At 48.3% G+C, this 17902-nt stretch overlaps 1 protein-coding gene across 22 annotated transcripts in view; it reads left to right on the forward strand.

Moving 5' to 3' along the window:
- The window catches only part of LOC142566355 (peptide transporter family 1-like), a 732761-nt gene that overhangs the window by 427440 nt on the left and 287419 nt on the right, over window positions 1-17902 (forward strand). The gene's annotated exons all lie outside the window — the stretch shown is intronic.

A 17902-nucleotide genomic window follows, 5' to 3' on the forward strand; every position in this document is an offset into this window, starting at 1 on the left:
TAACTTGCTGGTGACGTGACAAGGCCACGAATTGAAGTCAGGGGCGGGGCATCCCCGATGATTCCGCAGATTTTATTGCCGAACGCGTCGGCGTCTTTAGCTGCACACACGGGTACCGGTGAAGCTGAGGCAGGGCGCTGTCTATCAACAGCAACAACGCCTGTAAGACGACAGCGAAACGCATGGCGAGTGACCTGCGCCCAGCGCTTTCGGCGTCCCCACTGAAGTTCATTAGGAACGGTACAGTCTTTATAGGGTAACTTGCTGGTGACGTGACAAGGCCACGAATTGAAGTAAGGGGCGGGGCATCCCCGATGATTCCGCAGATTTCGTTGCGCAGCGCGTCGGCGTCTTTAGCTGCACACACGGGTACAGGCGAAGCAGAGGCAGGGAGCAGGGCGCTGTCTATTAACAGCTACAACGCCTGTAAGACGACAACGAAACGCATGGCGAGTGACCTGCGCCGAGTGCTTTCGGTGTCCCCACTGAAGTTCATTAGGAACGGTGCAGTCTTTATTGGGTAACTTGCTGGTGTCGTAACAAGGCCACGAATTGAAGGGGCGGGGCATCCCCGATGATTCCTCAGATTTCATTGCCCAGCGCGTCGGCGTCTTTGGCTGCACACAGGGGTACCGGCGAAGCAGAGGCAGGGAGCAGGGCGCTGCCTATCAACAGCAACAACGCCTGTAAGACGACAACGAAACGCGTGGCGAGTGACCTGCGCCCAGCGCTTTCGGCGTCCCCACTGAAGTTCATTAGGAACGGTACAGTCTTTATAGGGTAACTTGCTGGTGACGTGACAAGGCCACGAATTGAAGTAAGGGGCGGGGCATCCCCGATGATTCCGCAGATTTCGTTGCGCAGCGCGTCGGCGTCTTTAGCTGCACACACGGGTACAGGCGAAGCAGAGGCAGGGAGCATGGCGCTGTCTATCAACAGCAACAACGCCTGTAAGACGACAACGAAACGCATTGCGAGTGACCTGCGCCGAGTGCTTTCGGTGTCCCCACTGAAGTTCATTAGGAACGGTGCAGTCTTTATTGGGTAACTTGCTGGTGTCGTAACAAGGCCACGAATTGAAGGGGCGGGGCATCCCCGATGATTCCTCAGATTTCATTGCCCAGCGCGTCGGCGTCTTTAGCTGCACACACGGGTACCGGCGAAGCAGAGGCAGGGAGCAAGGCGCTGTCTATCAACAGCAACAACGCCTGTAAGACGACAACGAAACGCATGGCGAGTGATCGGCGCCCAGCGCTTTCGGCGTCCCCAGTGAAGTTCATTAGGAACGGTGCAGTCTTTATAGGCTAACTTGCTGGTGACGTGACAAGGCCACGAATTGAAGTAAGGGGCGGGGCATCCCCGATAATTCCGCAGATTTCGTTGCCCAGCGCGTCGGCGTCTTTAGCTGCACACACGGGTACCGGCGAAGCAGAGGCAGGGAGCATGGCGCTGTCTATTAACAGCTACAACGCCTGTAAGACGACAACGAAACGCATGGCGAGTGACCTGCGCCGAGTGCTTTCGGTGTCCCCACTGAAGTTCATTAGGAACGGTGCAGTCTTTATTGGGTAACTTGCTGGTGTCGTAACAAGGCCACGAATTGAAGGGGCGGGGCATCCCCGATGATTCCTCAGATTTCATTGCCCAGCGCGTCGGCGTCTTTAGCTGCACACACGGGTACCGGCGAAGCAGAGGCAGGGAGCAGGGCGCTGTCTATCAACAGCAACAACGCCTGTAAGACGACAACGAAACGCATGGCGAGTGACCGGAGCCGAGTGTTTCGGCGTCCCCACTGAAGTTCATTAGGAACGGTGCAGTCTTTATTGGGTAACTTGCTGGTGACGTGACAAGGCCACGGATTTAAGTAACGGCCGGGGCATCCCCGATGATTCCGCAGATTTCATTGCCCAGCGCGTCGGCGTCTTTAGTTGCACAAACGGGTACCTGCGAAGCAGAGGCAGGGCGCTGTCTATCAACAGCAACAACCTCTGTAAGACGACAGCAAAACGCATGGCGAGTGACCTGCGCCCAGCGCTTTAGGCGTCCCCACTGAAGTTCATTAGGAACGGTGCAATCTTTATAGGGTAACTAGCTGGCGCCGTGACAAGGTAACGAATTGAAGTAAGGGGCGGGTCGATGATTCCGCAGATTTCATTACCCAGTGCGTCGGCTTCGTTTGCTGCACACAGGGGTACCGGCGAAGCAGAGGCAGGGAGCAGGGCGCAGCCTATCAACAGCAACAACGCCTGTAAGACGACAACGAAACGCATGGCGAGTGACCGGCGCCCAGCGCTTTCGGCGTCCCCAGTGAAGTTCATTAGGAACGGTGCAGTCTTTATAGGCTAACTTGCTGGTGACGTGACAAGGCCACGAATTGAAGTAAGGGGCGGGGCATCCCCGATAATTCCGCAGATTTCGTTGCCCAGCGCGTCGGCGTCTTTAGCTGCACACACGGGTACCGGCGAAGCAGAGGCAGGGAGCAGGGCGCTGTCTATCAACAGCAACAACGCCTGTAAGATGGCAGCGAAACGCATGGCGAGTGACCTGCGCCCAGCGCTTTCACGGTACCCACTGAAGTTCATTAGGAACGGCACAGTCTTTATAACGTAAGTTGCTGGTGACGTGACAAGGCCACGAATTTAAGTAAGGATCGGGGCATCCCCGATAATTCCGCAGATTTCGTTGCCCAGCGCGTCGGCGTCTTTATTTGCACACACGGGTACCGGCAAAACAGAGGCAGGGCGCTGTCTATCAACAGCAACAACGCCTTTAAGACGACAACGAAACGCATGGCGAGTGACCTGCGCCCAGCGCTTTAAGCGTCCCCAGTGAAGTTCATTAGGAACGGTGCAGTCTTTATAGGGTAACTTGGTGGTGACGTGACAAGGCCACGATTTGAAGTAAGGGGCGGGGCATCCCCGATGATTCCGCAGATTTCGTTGCCCAGCGCGTCGGCGTCTTTAGCTGCACACACGGGTACAGGCGAAGCAGAGGCAGGGAGCAGGGCGCTGTTTATTAACAGCAACAACGCCTGTAAGACGACAACGAAACGCATGGCGAGTGACCTGCGCCCAGCGCTTTCACCGTACCCACTGAAATTCATCAGGGACGGTGCAGTCTTTATAGGGTAACTTGGTGGTGACGTCACAAGGCCACGAATTGAAGTAAGGGGTGGGGCATCCCCGATGATTCCGCAGATTTCGTTGCCCAGCGCGACGGCGTCCTTAGCTGCACACACGGGTAGCGGCGAAGCAGAGGCAGGGCGCTGTCTATCGACAGCAACAACGCCTGTAAGACGACAACGAAACGCATGGTGAGTGCCCTGCGCCCAGCGCTTTCGCCGTGCCATCACAATGCAGACATCGTTCTGTTTGGCGATTTTAATTCTCCTAGTATAGATTGGCCTGACTACTTAAATTTAACAAACAACCCAGATTCAACCTATTTATTGATGCCTGTTTTCACTTCAACCTCTTGCAGCTAATATCTAAACCAACGGGCGTTATGCAGCACTCGACAAACATTTTAGATTTGATGCTAACCAACAATCCCGACAGCATGTCATCTATAACATATATCAGGGAAATAAGCAACCACAAATTTGTTGATGCAACTTTTAACTTGGTTCCGATAACACATGAAATTTTTAAGGAATACCGTTTGTGTTGACGGCGAGGATAATTACGAAGAAATTAATAATTAGCTAATCAGTTTCTTCCCAATGAAACAGCTTTTCCTAGGCATTCTGTACAAGAAAGTTCGTTACTTTTGAAGAACAAAGTACGTGAATGAATTGATCATATTATAAGGAGCCAACAAACACTGACACCAAGGACAACATAGGGGAAGTATTTGTGCTTAATTGAAATAAGTAAAAGATAAATTAGTGGAAATGAAAGTGGATGAAAAATCAACTTGCCGTAGGTGGGGCCGATCACGCTACCTTCGCATTAATTCATAAATATATACCAGTATGCAGCTTTCGTGCTAATAAATAAAAGCCTCGGTTCAATCAGTCACTGAAACTACGAGACAGTAAGAAGAAACGTTATTTCCGAGCTGCAAAACTGCGACAGAGTCCAAGTACGTGGGGCGAATACTATTCAGCGGAAACCGCGTATCGCAATACGTAACGCTAAGTGCGACTTTTTTTACAATGGCCTTCCTAGCATGTTAAAAAGTAAACCTCAACAACTTTCGCGCCAGATGAACCCGGAATACAATCACACACAAGGGGGGAAACCTTGGGTCAGTTGGTCCGACATGTTTAAAGAGGAAAGGAACTCAGACGGAGGAGAATACCGCTCGTCCTGTGCTCTCCTTCGTCTGACGGCTCAAGTCGCGGTTCTTTTCCTTTCTAGAAACGCACAATTACACTTACTGACGAACAGGATAAGATTGTAGGTGACGCAGAAAGTGCTAAAGCATTTAACGTCGCTTTTGCAAGTGCATTCATTCATAAGTGTGACATGCTTTCTTCCTTACAAAGAAGTACCACCAGTGAAAGAACTATGCCCGAGATTGTATTTTCCGCAAACGGTCTATTATGTCAGATTGAACATCTGAAACTGACATCATCAGCTGGCTTCGATGAAATTATTTCTAAGTTTTTTGCTAAATGCGAAGGAAATATCTGCAAACCACCTGTGTCTTTTGTATCCCTCTTGACAACTCAAATACCTGATGACTGAAAAGTGGGAAATGTCATTCTCATTCATAAATTAGATAATAAACAATCACCTTTTAATTATCGTCCAATATCCTTAACAAGTATAACCTGTAAAATCATGGAACATGTCATTTATTCACAAATCATGAACTTCCTAGACTCCAACAGTTTCTTTAGTTCTTCACAGCACGGTTTTCGCAAAGGTTTATCCTGTGAAACTCAGCCAGCTAACTTTCTTCATGATTTGCATTTCAATTTGGACCATAATAAAAAACTGATGCCATCTTTTTAGATTTCGCAAAGGCTTTCGATAAAGTGTCTCATGAGCTTCTACCAATTAAACTTTCTGCTCTAAATATCCACCCTCATGTTCTTAACAGGATTTAAGCTTTTCTGAGCCATCGTTCCCAATCCGTCTTTGTTAATGAGCACATTTCTAACCGTCTCCCAGTAACGCCTGGTGTCCTCCAAGGGTCGGTACTTGAGCGCCTGTTGTTCCTAATATACATAAATGACTTGCCTTTACGTGTGACATGTCAGATTCGTATGTTTGCGGATTACTGCGTCATTTATCGTTCCATCACTAACCCTTCTGAGCAGCAAGCTCTTCAAAGTAATTTTAACTGTATTAAGTATGGTGTGACGAGTGGCTCATCGCACTTAACCCCACTAAATGTAAATCAGTATCTTTCTCGCGTCGTCGTAATCTCTTATCTTTTCCTTACGCAGTCGGTAACGTTACAGTTGAAAGTGTCGAAAATATAATCACTTAGGAGTAAAATTGTCATATGATCTAACATGGTGCACGCATATTACTTACATAGCGTCTGCTAACAGAACAGTCGGCTTTCTAAAGCGTCATTTACGTGAGTCACGCGCCTGAGCACTGAATGTTGCTGACTTACAATTCCATTTTGAGCACGCCGCAGCCATCTGGGGCCCGCATCAGGTGTGCTTGCACTCAAGGCAGTGCAGAATCGAGCAGGCCAATTCATTCATTCGTCCTATTCCCATCATACCAGTGTATCATACTTAAAAGTAGAATCATCTCTGCTGTCTCCCGCACTTCGTCGCTGCATCGAATCTCTGGCCCTGTTCCATAAGTTTTATCACGGCAGCCAGCTTATCACAGCTTTATCATTCCACCAGCCCGCACATCTCATCGTACTGGCCTTCAAGTCGCCCGGCCACGGAGCCGCACTGCTCCTTTATTCCGAGCAGAGCATCCGACTGGAATGACCTTTCCCAAAGCGTTGCCGCTACCACCTGCCTGACGATATTGCTTCAAAATGTAACAGACTACCTGTCGAGAAATTACCATGTGGTTATCTTTGTAAAAAAAAGTTTCCTTTTCTGCATATCCAACCCTTCTGTAACACCCCCTGGAGGGGTGTACGGTAGCGCGATTAAGAGACGGGACAAAAGAAGACACACAGGGACACCCACGTGTATGGTAGCGCGATTAAAAGACGGGACAAAAGAAGACACACAGGGACACAAACGTGTATGGTAGCGCGATTAATAGACGGGACAAAAGAAGACACACAGGGACACACACGTCTACGGTAGCGCGATTAATAGACGGGACAAAAGAAGACACACAGGGACACACACCTGTGTGTCCCTGTGTGTCTTCTTTTGCCCGTCTATTAATTGCGCTACCGTACAACCCTTGAAGATGCATTACCAACAAGCCCACATTGCAACCCTCGTGACCCCCTAGAGGGGTCCATAAAGGGACACTAAAGGGAAAAATGATTTCTTCTGGATCAGTAAATTACCGTTCTACAACACTAAAAACGCCACTCTTACGACGATAAGCCGTTTGGTAAGCCAGAAAAAGCGCAAGAACGAAGTACGCGTGGGGACGCCTACTTCAGTTCCCGCACCTGGGGGCTCTGACGTCTTGGATTTTGATGGCATCTTCTAGGGCCTACAAATTATATATAGCGTAAAGATTTACTGCATTGTGTTCTAATGGAACCAAATATTAAACATAGCAAGTTTCGGGAACCTTCATTCCGCCAACAAGGCCCCAATGCGAAAACATACTTTGGAATCCCTGACAACACGCTTACGGGCCGGCGCTGGGGTTACAGCGCGAAATTCACATACTGATTCGTGGACCTTCATTTTCTCATCTAATAATCAAACTAGTTTTTTGAAATGACTGCCTGCAGGGTTCTCAAACAATGCTTCATTAGTCTAAACTTATTTGTTGTGTCGCTTTAGTGTCCCTTTAAGGTAATAGAATAAAATAAAACCATCTGCTCACTAGTCGAACAGAGCAATCGGGTGCCCTCATGGCGTAGATGTTAGCTGTGAAAACAACAAATCAATGTGCGATTTTTTCCTGCGAAATTACGTGCACATCAAAGCAGTGACATTCCCTGCTCGAATTTTTGCGCCCGTTCAGACCAAGCGATCCCCGGCGTGTTTCATAAGCCCTTGACAACATCAGTACGTTTCAGGGTAATTTTCGGGAAACTTTTCATAACTCTGCACTACGATATGAACAACGAACATCAAGAAAACACTTTAATTATTTTTGTCGCTGCACTAATCACCCTGTGCTACGCATAACACGAACCATACGAATGCGCCAAGCGCCGGACTACCCTTTCGAGGGGTATTGGGCAAACGCTCCTTCATAAATTTGACTACTGCGCGTACATAGACAAAGTGACAAAACGACGACGACAGGTGCTGATTTCCAACCCAAGTTTTATTTCGAATAAGCGGCCTATATAACCACGCGACCAAGACTCCCCTCCAATATACGAAGCCGGCATGAGTACGCGTACAAAATTCAAACGAACCATAATCGTCTACTTTAGGGGCGCATGTGCAATCTCAAGTAAAGCAAGCTAACTGTTAAAGTAATTGGCGGCTTACTAAAGCCTAGTCACCCTCAGCGATCGCTTCAATGGTAGGTCCAGTGTTTTCATTAGGATGCCTGGTCTTTTCAAAGAACGGAATAGAGCCGCATTCTGCACAGTGGACGTCTCGTAACCTCTCTGCGCACTTTATTGCTATCTTCTTGCAGTCTAACATTTACACATCTACCTGTCTGCCCTATATAAGACAGACCGTTGGAAGTCAGCGCTTGTCATCGTTGTTCTTTCGGTCCTTTGTCTATTTACACACCGTAGTTAAATTTGCAATAGAGTACCAACTAGCCCTTACCCAAACCGTGCTCCGTCGTGTAAGGTCCCGCGACTGCGCCAATGGTCCTTCCTGCGCAAGCGCTGTTTAATTGCGGATGAACGAGAGGCCGCAATTTTCAACACATTCTTCAGTGCACTGGGATACGATGCGAGAATACCAGAGGCCGGGAACAAAGGAAGCACGAATGGATGACCAACGGGCCGACTGGCGTTGCGCAGAAGTGACGCGTCACATCGTCGGCCGTCCGCAATGCAGCGCTCTGGCAAAATGACGTCTACTCCTCGTGATAGAGACACCAGAAACGGTGTGAAGAGCGGGATGGCTGCCACTTTGTTCGCATCGCTGTCTCTGGCTCCATGAAGCCTGATCGCATGGATCGTGGTGGCGTAGTATTTTCATATTATGCGAGTTATGCGGCTTGTTTCAACAACGTTGCTTTCAGCAGTGAGGACAGTAACCTGCGGAGCAGCTGTATCAACCGGTAAGGGCCGTGAAATCGGTTTGAAATTCGTAGCACATGGTCGTTTGGTTTGTGAATATTACAAGTTGTTGGGGTTTTTCAGAAGCGTAATCGACGACGCATTTGGTGTCGAGTGGTGCCGTCGACGCACTTTGTTCTGGCTTGTGTGCCGTTCATGAGCGTCTCTCAATCGGCTGCCACGCCGGGTCAGGCCGCCGTCGCGAGATCTTGCGGAAACTGCTCGCGTTCGGTCGGTGCGCTTTGCAAAAGTGTTTCTCATATATTGGCCGCGTGCGCCAGGATGTGCTGCCTGATGTCGTCATTTGAACAGCCCGCTTCAATGTAGGGACATTTTGGTTCAGCGCAAAACGTTGCCTCGCGGGCACACCAACTACTTTGCTATTTCTCCTTTAATTTGAAATTCGGTTTAGACAATGGTCACTAAGTTGTGACGCTAATTACTTTGTTTTTTTTGCCACTGTTGCGCAAATATGAGAACGTGAAGCTCTCAGCATCCAGTGCACAAGTTGTGAAAGACTTGGGGCAAATAATTGTTCATAGCAGCAATTGTACATTGATCGTATGATAGTTTAGGGATCGATGCTTATGTAATTTCATTATTTTGTATTTATTTAGTACAAATTACGAAAGGTTTTCACTGCTATTTCGGCTATTTATTTACCGATTTATTGACACTGTGTTTTGTGCTGCTGCTTTGTTTTTTTTTCGCAATTAGCATGCGTAGCCAATTTCACGCCTACCTGCTACGGTTTGACAAAAAAAGTCACAACATCCTCTTAACATGGCTAATAAAAAGCGACTAGCATAGTAAATAAAAGACTAGCACATCGCATCGATCTAGCGCGCTTAGTAAAAGTCTGCATAGCACATCATACAGTACTTATTTTGAGCGAGTTGATTTATTTTGAAAGACGTGGGTAACAGCGCAAACAGACCAATACAAGAAGGGAGAGACATACACACAAGCGCTGACTGACAATTACATTTATTGGCAAGGATAGCACACCTTATACATGTCAGAGTGAAGCAAGGGAAATGAGGGGGAAAACACGTGAAGGGTGATACCGGGTCAACGACGCAAGCGCAATACAGCCAAGCAAGTGCAACAAAGAGCAAACAATTATTTTCCTTTTTCTTTGCAATCAGAACCCCCCGATAAAGATCAAATTCAGCAGCAAAGAGAGCAAGGGAACGAGTGCACTTGCTACATAATTTTCTAATGTGGTAGGCCTCTAGACTGATGCGCGCGGTCTTGTCACTCCTCTTTCCTAGAATCGACGTCTCTTTTGATCGGGCCACACAATCCGTGCACTTGCTAACGTGCGCAACTAAGTGTGTGCATTTATCATCTAGTTTTTCAGTTTTTGAGCGTGCTCCCCTAAACCGTCATTGATACCAGTTTTGCCGACGTAAAACACCACACATCACATGGGAATGCAATACATCACTCCAGTGGAACATTTAAACGGCGGTTAGTGGTTCTTCTGGCACCGACGTTTTCTGGCGTTACAGATACGTGAACACAACTTTCCCGGTTTACTTCGGGCGGAGAAACAAACTGGCACGCGCTTGCCTACTTGCCACCTTCTTAAGGTTGTGGGAAAGTCTATGGATGTAAGGGGCCACCTTAGGCTTAGGTGCCTTCGGTTGATCTCCAGCCGGTGTACTTCCCGATTCACGCTAGAATTTCTCGATCCCGACACCATGACTGGGCTACACAGTGACGCTAGTGGTGTGGTGGTCGGCGCCGTCCGCGTTCAACTTCATCATGGGCGCCAGCACCTCGTTGCGTACGCAAGTGGGACACTGACGAGAGCGGAGCGAAATTACACTGTCACCGAATTGCAATGCCTGACAGTAGTCTTGGCCATCCAAAAGTTCCGGCCATATCTGTACGGTCGCCATTTCAAGATAATGACGGATCATCATTCCCTTTGATGGCTTGTTGAACTGCGGGATCCATCTGGACGGCTGACACGTTGGGGGTTGCGCCTTAAAGAATATGCCTTTTCTGTTGACAACAAGAGCGGTCGGTGTCATACCGGTGCCGAATGATTTGTTCGTCTCCCGTCGCACACTCCACCGCTTACGATGATGACTTCGACGGCTATCTTGCCAGCATTACCGAGTTTCCTGACCTCAGCACCTCTAAATGTGAGCAACGTCGTGATCCTACACCCATACCCCTATCAGAGGTGGCCCGAATGTCAGGTCAGACAAACCACTTCACGCTGTGTGACGGACTGCTTCACAAAAAGGATTATTCTGCCGAAGGCGCTTTCTCGCTCCTGGTACTTCCCAAATGCCTGCGTACTGCTATTCTTCGCATCATGCATGATGACATCACATCGGGTCACCTTGGTTTTGCTCGCACGCTTCATCGATGACGCCAGCGCTTCTATTGGCCGAAGCTATAGAAAAGTACAAGACTGTACATTGCAAGCGGCCCAGGTTGACAATATCATAAGGAGCCGGCGACGCCTCCTGCATGCTTTTTGCAACCAGTGAAACCGCCTATCTTACTATTTGAAAAGTTGGTATTGATTTGCTCGGCCCCCTTCGCAAGTGCTCTACCGGCCGTCTCTGGATTATTGTGTGCGTCGACTACTTGACGCGCTATACTGAGACTGGCGCTTACCTCTGGTACCGCCGCCTATGTGTCGTGCTTTCTGCTTCATTCTGTCATCCTGCGTCACGGCGCTCCACGTGTTCTTATAAGTGACCGTGGACGGCAATTCACCGCCGACGTTGTTGAGGAACTGCTGCGCTTTGGCGGTTCTACGTATCGGCATTCACCGCCGTACGCCACCCACAAACAAATGGCCACACCGAACGCACGAATCGTATAATGGTGGATCCACACTACGGACGGCTCCGCGAAAATTGGTTCCGCAGAGGCTTATTCCGCCGCCCTTCCGGCTGCGAAGCGCATCCACACGACGGATGGAGTGAGCAGACGACGGCACCGGAAAAATAAAGATGGTGGCACCGCCCGAAGCGACTGCCGTCCGCCTCGAACCTGTCAAATCGTCGTCGTCCACTGCGTGGCCCCTAACTTTCAAACTGAGGCTTGCATTTGGTTTACATTTGTGTCCAGAAGCTTCGACAGCAAAGTATTCGTGATGAGTGGGCACAGTTTCCGAAATCCATACTCAGATTTTCGGCGTGTAGGCTTAGAGTGGCTGTATTGGCTTAACATGGCCTCGAAGATGTTGAGGTGGCCCGGGCAGATCTCAGTGGTCGTAAGTTCCAAATGTTTGCTTGTTTCTACTCACTCTAGATGATGCCATCGGTGTAATAAAGACTTTGTCATACGTGTTTTTCACTCTGAATGGAGATCGAAAGGAAACGGCGGTTGGCCGCGATGGCTGTTTTGTGCAACTTGGATTGGTTCCAACTTACTTGGTTCATAGAAAGAGGTCTTGTTGGCAAAAGCACTATATCGCCAACAAGCATCTCGGTATGCAAAACCACTTGTACCCAGATCTGTTGGTCAGTGATATTGAGGAATACCGGAGGCTGCTTCGAGTGACAAGACAGCAGTTTCTTTAGTTGCTGCCAAATCGTCTCTTTCGCTCTCGTGTCCGCGTAATCGGTGAGAGTCATGTCCAAAACGCGGGAAACTGCTCCACGAGATGCAAGAAGGAGAAAGTTGCCTCGTCGCTCGAGTTCACTGCAGTCGCTCTCGTGCGAGTCGCGCGCGCAAACACGCACGAATGGTGTCAACAGCGATGAAGCTGTTTCAGAAAGATCCCAAAGCCGCGCTTGTTGCCAGACTGTAGAGCACGCTAGGCTAAATCCGCAGCATTCGACCCCCACAATCCGGTTGCGAAAAATAGCTCGACATTTTCCGGCCATGAGGGTCGCGGACGGCACGAATCCGTGACGTGTAGTCACGTGATTCACCGTCCGTCGCGGAAAACACGGATTTAGTCTGTCATGCGCATCCACCATAAACCAAGATGTTCTCACTGTACGTCTCAGCTGATCACAGGAATTGGCATGCCGTGCTGCCCTTTGTCACGTACACATACAACATAGCCAAGCCATAAGTAACCGGGTATCATCATCATCATCAACAACATCATCATCATCATCATCAGCCTGGTTACGCCCACTGCAGGGCAAAGGCCTCTCCCATACTTCTCCAACTACCCCGGTCATGTACTAATTGTGGCCATGTTGTCCCTGCAAACTTCTTAATCTCATCCACCCACCTAACTTTCTGCCGCCCTCTGCTACGCTTCCCTTCCCTTGGAATCCATTCTGTAACTCTTAATGACCATCGGTTATCTTTCCTCCTCATTACATGTCCTGCCCATGCCGCCTCCCCATTTCTTTTTCTTTATTTCAACTAAGATATCATTAACTCGCGTTTGTTCGCTCACCCAATCTGCTCATTTCTTATCCCATAACGTTACACCTATCATTCTTCTTTCCATAGCTCGTTGCGTCGTCCTCAATTTAAGTAGAACCCTTTTCGTAAGCCTCCAAGTTTCTGCCCCGTACGTGAGTACTGGTAAGACACAGCTGTTATAAACTTTCCTCTTGATAGATAATGGTAACCTGCTGTTCATGATCTGAGAATGCCTGCCAAACGCACCCCAGCCCATTCTTATTCTTCTGATTATTTCTCTCTCATGATCCGGATCCGCAGTCACTACCTGTCCTAGCTATATTCCCTTACCACTTCCAGTGCCTCACTACCTATCGTAAACTGCTGTTCTCTTCCGAGACTGTTAAACATTATTTTAGTTTTCTGCACATTAATTTTTAGACCCACCCTCCGGCTTTGCCTCTCCAGGTCAGTGAGCATGCATTGCAGTTGGTCGCCTTAGTTACTAAGCAAGGCAAAATCATCAGCGAATCGCAAGTTACTAAGGTATTCTCTATTAACTCTTATCCCCAATTCTCCCCAATCCAGGTCTCTGAATACCTCCTGTAAACACGCTGTGAAGAGCATTGGAGAGATCGTATCTTCCTGCCTGACGGCCTTCTTTATTGAGATTTTGTTGCTTTCTTTATGGAGGACTACGGTGGCTGTGGAGCCGCTATAGATATCTTTCAGTATTTTTACATACGGCTCGTCTACACCCTGATTCCGCAATGCCTCCATGACTGCTGCGGTTTCGACTGAATCAAACGCTTTCGCGTAATCAATGAAAGCTTATATAAAGGTTAGTTATATTCCGCACATTTTTCTATCACCTGATTGATAGTGTGAATATGGTCTATTGTTGAGTAGCCTTTACGGAATCCTGCCTGGTCCTTTGGTTGACGGAAATCTAAGGTGTTCCTGATTCTATTTGCAATTACCTTAGTAAATACTTTGTAGGCAACGGACAGTAAGCTGACCGGTCTATAAATTTTTCAAGTCTTTGGCGTCCCCTTTCTTATGGATTAGGATTAGGTTAGCGTTTTTCCAAGATTCCGGTACGCTCTAAGTCATGAGGCATTGCGTATACAGGGTGGCCAGTTTCTCTAGAACAATCTGCCCACCATCCTTCAACAAATCTGCTGTTACCTGATCCTCCCCAGCTGCCTTCCCCCTTTGCATAGCTTCCAAGGCTTTCTTTACTTCTTCCTGCGTTACCTGTGGGATTTCGAATTCCTCTAGAATATTATGTCTTCTATTACCGTCGTGGGTGCCACTGGTACTATATAAATCTCTATACAACTCCTCAGCCACTTGCACTATCTCATCCATATTGGTAATGATATTGCCGGCTTTGTCTCTTAACGCATACATCTGATTCTTGCCAATTCCTAGTTTCTTCTTTACTGCTTTTAGGCTTCCTCCGTTCCTGAGATCATGTTCAATTCTGTCCATATTATACTTCCTTGTGTCTGCTGTCTTACGCTTGTCGATTATTCGAAAGTTCTGCCAGTTCTATTCTAGCTGTAAGGTGAGATGCTTTCATACATTGGCGTTTCTTGATCAGATCTTTCGTCTCCTGCGATAGCTTACTGGTATCCTGTCTAACGGAGTTACCACCGACTTCTATTGCACACTCCTTAATGATGCCCACAAGATTGTCGTTCACTGCTTCAACACTAAGGCCCTCTTACTGAGTTAAAGTCGAATACCTGTTCTGTAGCTTGATCTGGAACTCCTGCATTTTCCCTCTTACTGCTAACTCATTGATGGGCTTCTTATGTACCAGTTTCTTCCGTTGCCTCCTCAGGTCGAGGCTAATTCGAGTTCTTACCATCCTATGGTCACTGCAGCGCACCTTGCTGAGCACGTCCACTTCTTGTATGATGGCAGGGTCAGCGCAGAGTATGAAGTATATTTCATTTTTAGTCTCGCCATTCGGGCTCCTCCAGGTCCACTTTCGTCTATCCCGCTTGCGGAAGAAGGTATTCATTATCCGCATATTATTCTGTTCCGCAAACTCTACCAATAACTCTCCCCTGCTATTCCTAGTGCCTATGCCATATTCCCCCACTGACTTGTCTCCAGCCTGCTTCTTGCCTACCCTGGCATTGAAGGGGCCCATCAGTGTAGTGTATTTTGCTTTGACTTTACCCATCGCCGATTCCACGTCTTCATAAATGTTTTCGACTTCCTGGTCATCATGACTGGATGTAGGGGCGTAGACCTGTAGAACCTTCATTTTATACCTCTTATTAAGTTGCACAACAAGACCTGCCACCCTCTCGTTAATGCTATAGAATTTCTGTATGTTACCAGCAATATCCTTGTTAATCAGGAATCCGACTCCTAGTTCTCGTCTCTCCGCTAAGCCCCGGTAGTACAGGACGTGCCTGGTTTTTAGCACTGTATATGGTTCTTTTGGCCTCCTAACTTCACTGAGCCCTATTATATCCCATTTACTGCCCTCTTGTTTCTCCAATAGAACTGCTAGACTCGCCTCACTAGATAACGTTCTAGCGTCAAACGTTGCCAGGTTCATATTCCAATGGCGGCCTGTCCGGAGCCAGGGATTCTTAGCACCCTCTGCTGCGTCGCAGGTCTGACCGCCGCCGTGGTCAGTTGCTTCGCAGGTGCTGGGGACTGAGGGCCGGGATTTGAGTGTTGTATTCATATAGGAGGTTGTGGCCAAGCACTTCACCAGGGTGACCAATCCTGCTCTGGTGAGGGAGTGCGTTACCGGTTCTGGTCACCAGGATCAGGCCACACTCCAGGCCTGTTTATGCAATTTTTTCAACACGCGGATTTTTTTTATCCGGTGGAAAATTGCGCGGCACCGGGATTCGAACCACGGACCTCTTGCACGCGAGGCGGGTGTTCTACCTCTACGCCATCGCTGCGGCTTTTTTCTTTTTGTGCTGATTTTTTGTGCCGATAACCGGGTATGCGCATTTCTATCTGTTCCACGCTCGCACTCCCCAAACGTCCTTGGGCACGATTTTGCCATTGACACTGAATGAAGGCGTATACATTCCACACACATTGTGTTGTGCCGAAAAAGCGTGTCGGCTAGCTCGCTTAAGAACGCTCTCTTGGCAAGTTTCCACCAGGGCACGCTGTGGCGCCCGGCATATGCATGTCACTTTCGCTCCTGGCGATCATGTGTTACTGTGGACACTTCTACAGAAGAAAGGCTTGTATCGCAAGTTGATCTCAACGCACAGCAGTTCATTCGTGATACACAGGCAATTAAGTGACGTCAACTACGTCATCGCAAAACTGACCTTGAAAATTATAACAGCGCTAACACATGCAACCACAGTGGAACAAGGACGAGAGACAAGCGCTGAATCTGCGCTTGTGTCTGGTTCTTGTTCCTTTGTGGTTGCAGGTGCTAGCGCTCTTATAATTTTCGAATCAAGCATGCACCAATTCGCCCAGAAAGAAATTTTAACAAAACTTACCGCCAATAATTTTTATGGGGTTTTACGTGCCAAAACCACTTTGTGATTATGAGGCACTCTGTAGTGGAGGACTCCGGAAATTTTGACTGCCTGGGGTTTTAACGTGCTCCTAAATCTAAGTACACGGGTGTTTTCGCATTTCACCCCCGTCGAAATGCGGCCGCCTTGGCCGGGATTCAATCCCGCGACCTCGTTTACCGCCAATAATCGCCGGTCGTGGAAGACTCAAGTGGTTCATGTGACCCCCCTGCAACACTACCACCATAAGGTTCCCGAACCAAGAACTGCCAATTATGTGGTTCCCTAAATCGCTCGACGAGCTTCGTCTGTGGTGGAGGAAGATGTTGCGCTGCGCGGCGGAGTCGAAGAAGAGCAGATGGAACAACTGCGTGCGGGGAGCAAAAAATGCCCGACTGCCTGCGATCTCGTCTCTACGGCCTTCGATTATCTTGTAAATAAATCCATCTCATCCGTAACAATATCTTGAACTTTTTTATCAGTGCCCTAGGGGCAGTTGTCTAAGTGTGAAATTTGAAGGCAGCCATAGTTTCATACATTTTCTGATATTTTGAAAGTGTCACCGAATTCCAGATATTTACCATCAACGCTGAATTCGTGCAATGTCGGCACCGAGCCCCGCTATCAGATGAGACGACAACCAAGTTTCAAACAGTGCTTCTTCCAGTCGCGGCACTATTTGCCTGAAATGGTTCAGCACATGCCTTCATCATTCAAAGTTGGCCCCGCAGCGGGACGCCCTTGATGCCTCGAGTGACTTTTGTAATTCAATTACCAGTATTTTCAAGGTTTTGAAAAGTCGGATGTGCATTGAGATGTGACTGCCTCCAAATTAGCCATTTATGAAGTGCCCCTAACGCACTCGTAAAAAAAGCAAATGGAATAATGTTAGGTAATTAGTCTTCGCAAGGCCACGCTATTAGCGATAAAGTATGTTCGCCTAGCCCTGGAACTCGTCTGCAAAAATGCCACGCTCGCTGCGCTCACTACTTGTTTATGTAAAATCTACATGGTGTAAATGTCGGGTCTATGCGTGAAATTGTGCTATATCACTAAAATAAAGGGGGTCACAGAATGCGTTGCTCAGGGTTACAGCCCTTCAGGAAATGTGACGACGTCCGTCTGCTTTCTCTTCTACATGCGCTCCGGATTTTTCTTTCTCAACTGTCCCAATATATTTTTTTTACTATGATCGAGCCAGCTTTCCGTGCCGTGGCGGATCTTCTTAATTGCGTATGCTTCCTGTGGTATGCAGAGAGTGAGGAAAAATTGATAGAAACATTGGGTTATTGCAGGTGGGCCCTTATCGGCCAGGATTCGGTCCTCGGAGGATTGGCAGCAGAACGTCGAAGGCACTGTGCCACCACCGCGTGGCGAAATGTGCACTTGTGGAACGTGCATCTGTGCGCTTCGCGCGATGTCACCTCTTTGAAAATGTTCGGCCGGCCCTGTTAAACTGCAGTGAAATTTACTACTGCATTGATGCGCATGATTCATACAGCCAAGGCGCATCAAGTGGTCTTTGGTGGATTATTTCGTGCAACCACTGTGCATATTGTTACGTTATACTGACGGTGAAGAACACAGTAGTAAATCTGTGAGTCACGACTGCCTTTTTATTGGGCGAACTTGTGCCCAGCAAAAATCCAGTGACACTCTACGCAGACGATAGCCGCGAGAGCTGTCGGCAATCGTCTGATCTGCGGGTCAGACGCGTCGGCACGCGT

The sequence above is a fragment of the Dermacentor variabilis genome, unplaced genomic scaffold (assembly GCF_050947875.1).
Source record: "Dermacentor variabilis isolate Ectoservices unplaced genomic scaffold, ASM5094787v1 scaffold_12, whole genome shotgun sequence".
NCBI classification, from domain to species: domain Eukaryota; kingdom Metazoa; phylum Arthropoda; class Arachnida; order Ixodida; family Ixodidae; genus Dermacentor; species Dermacentor variabilis.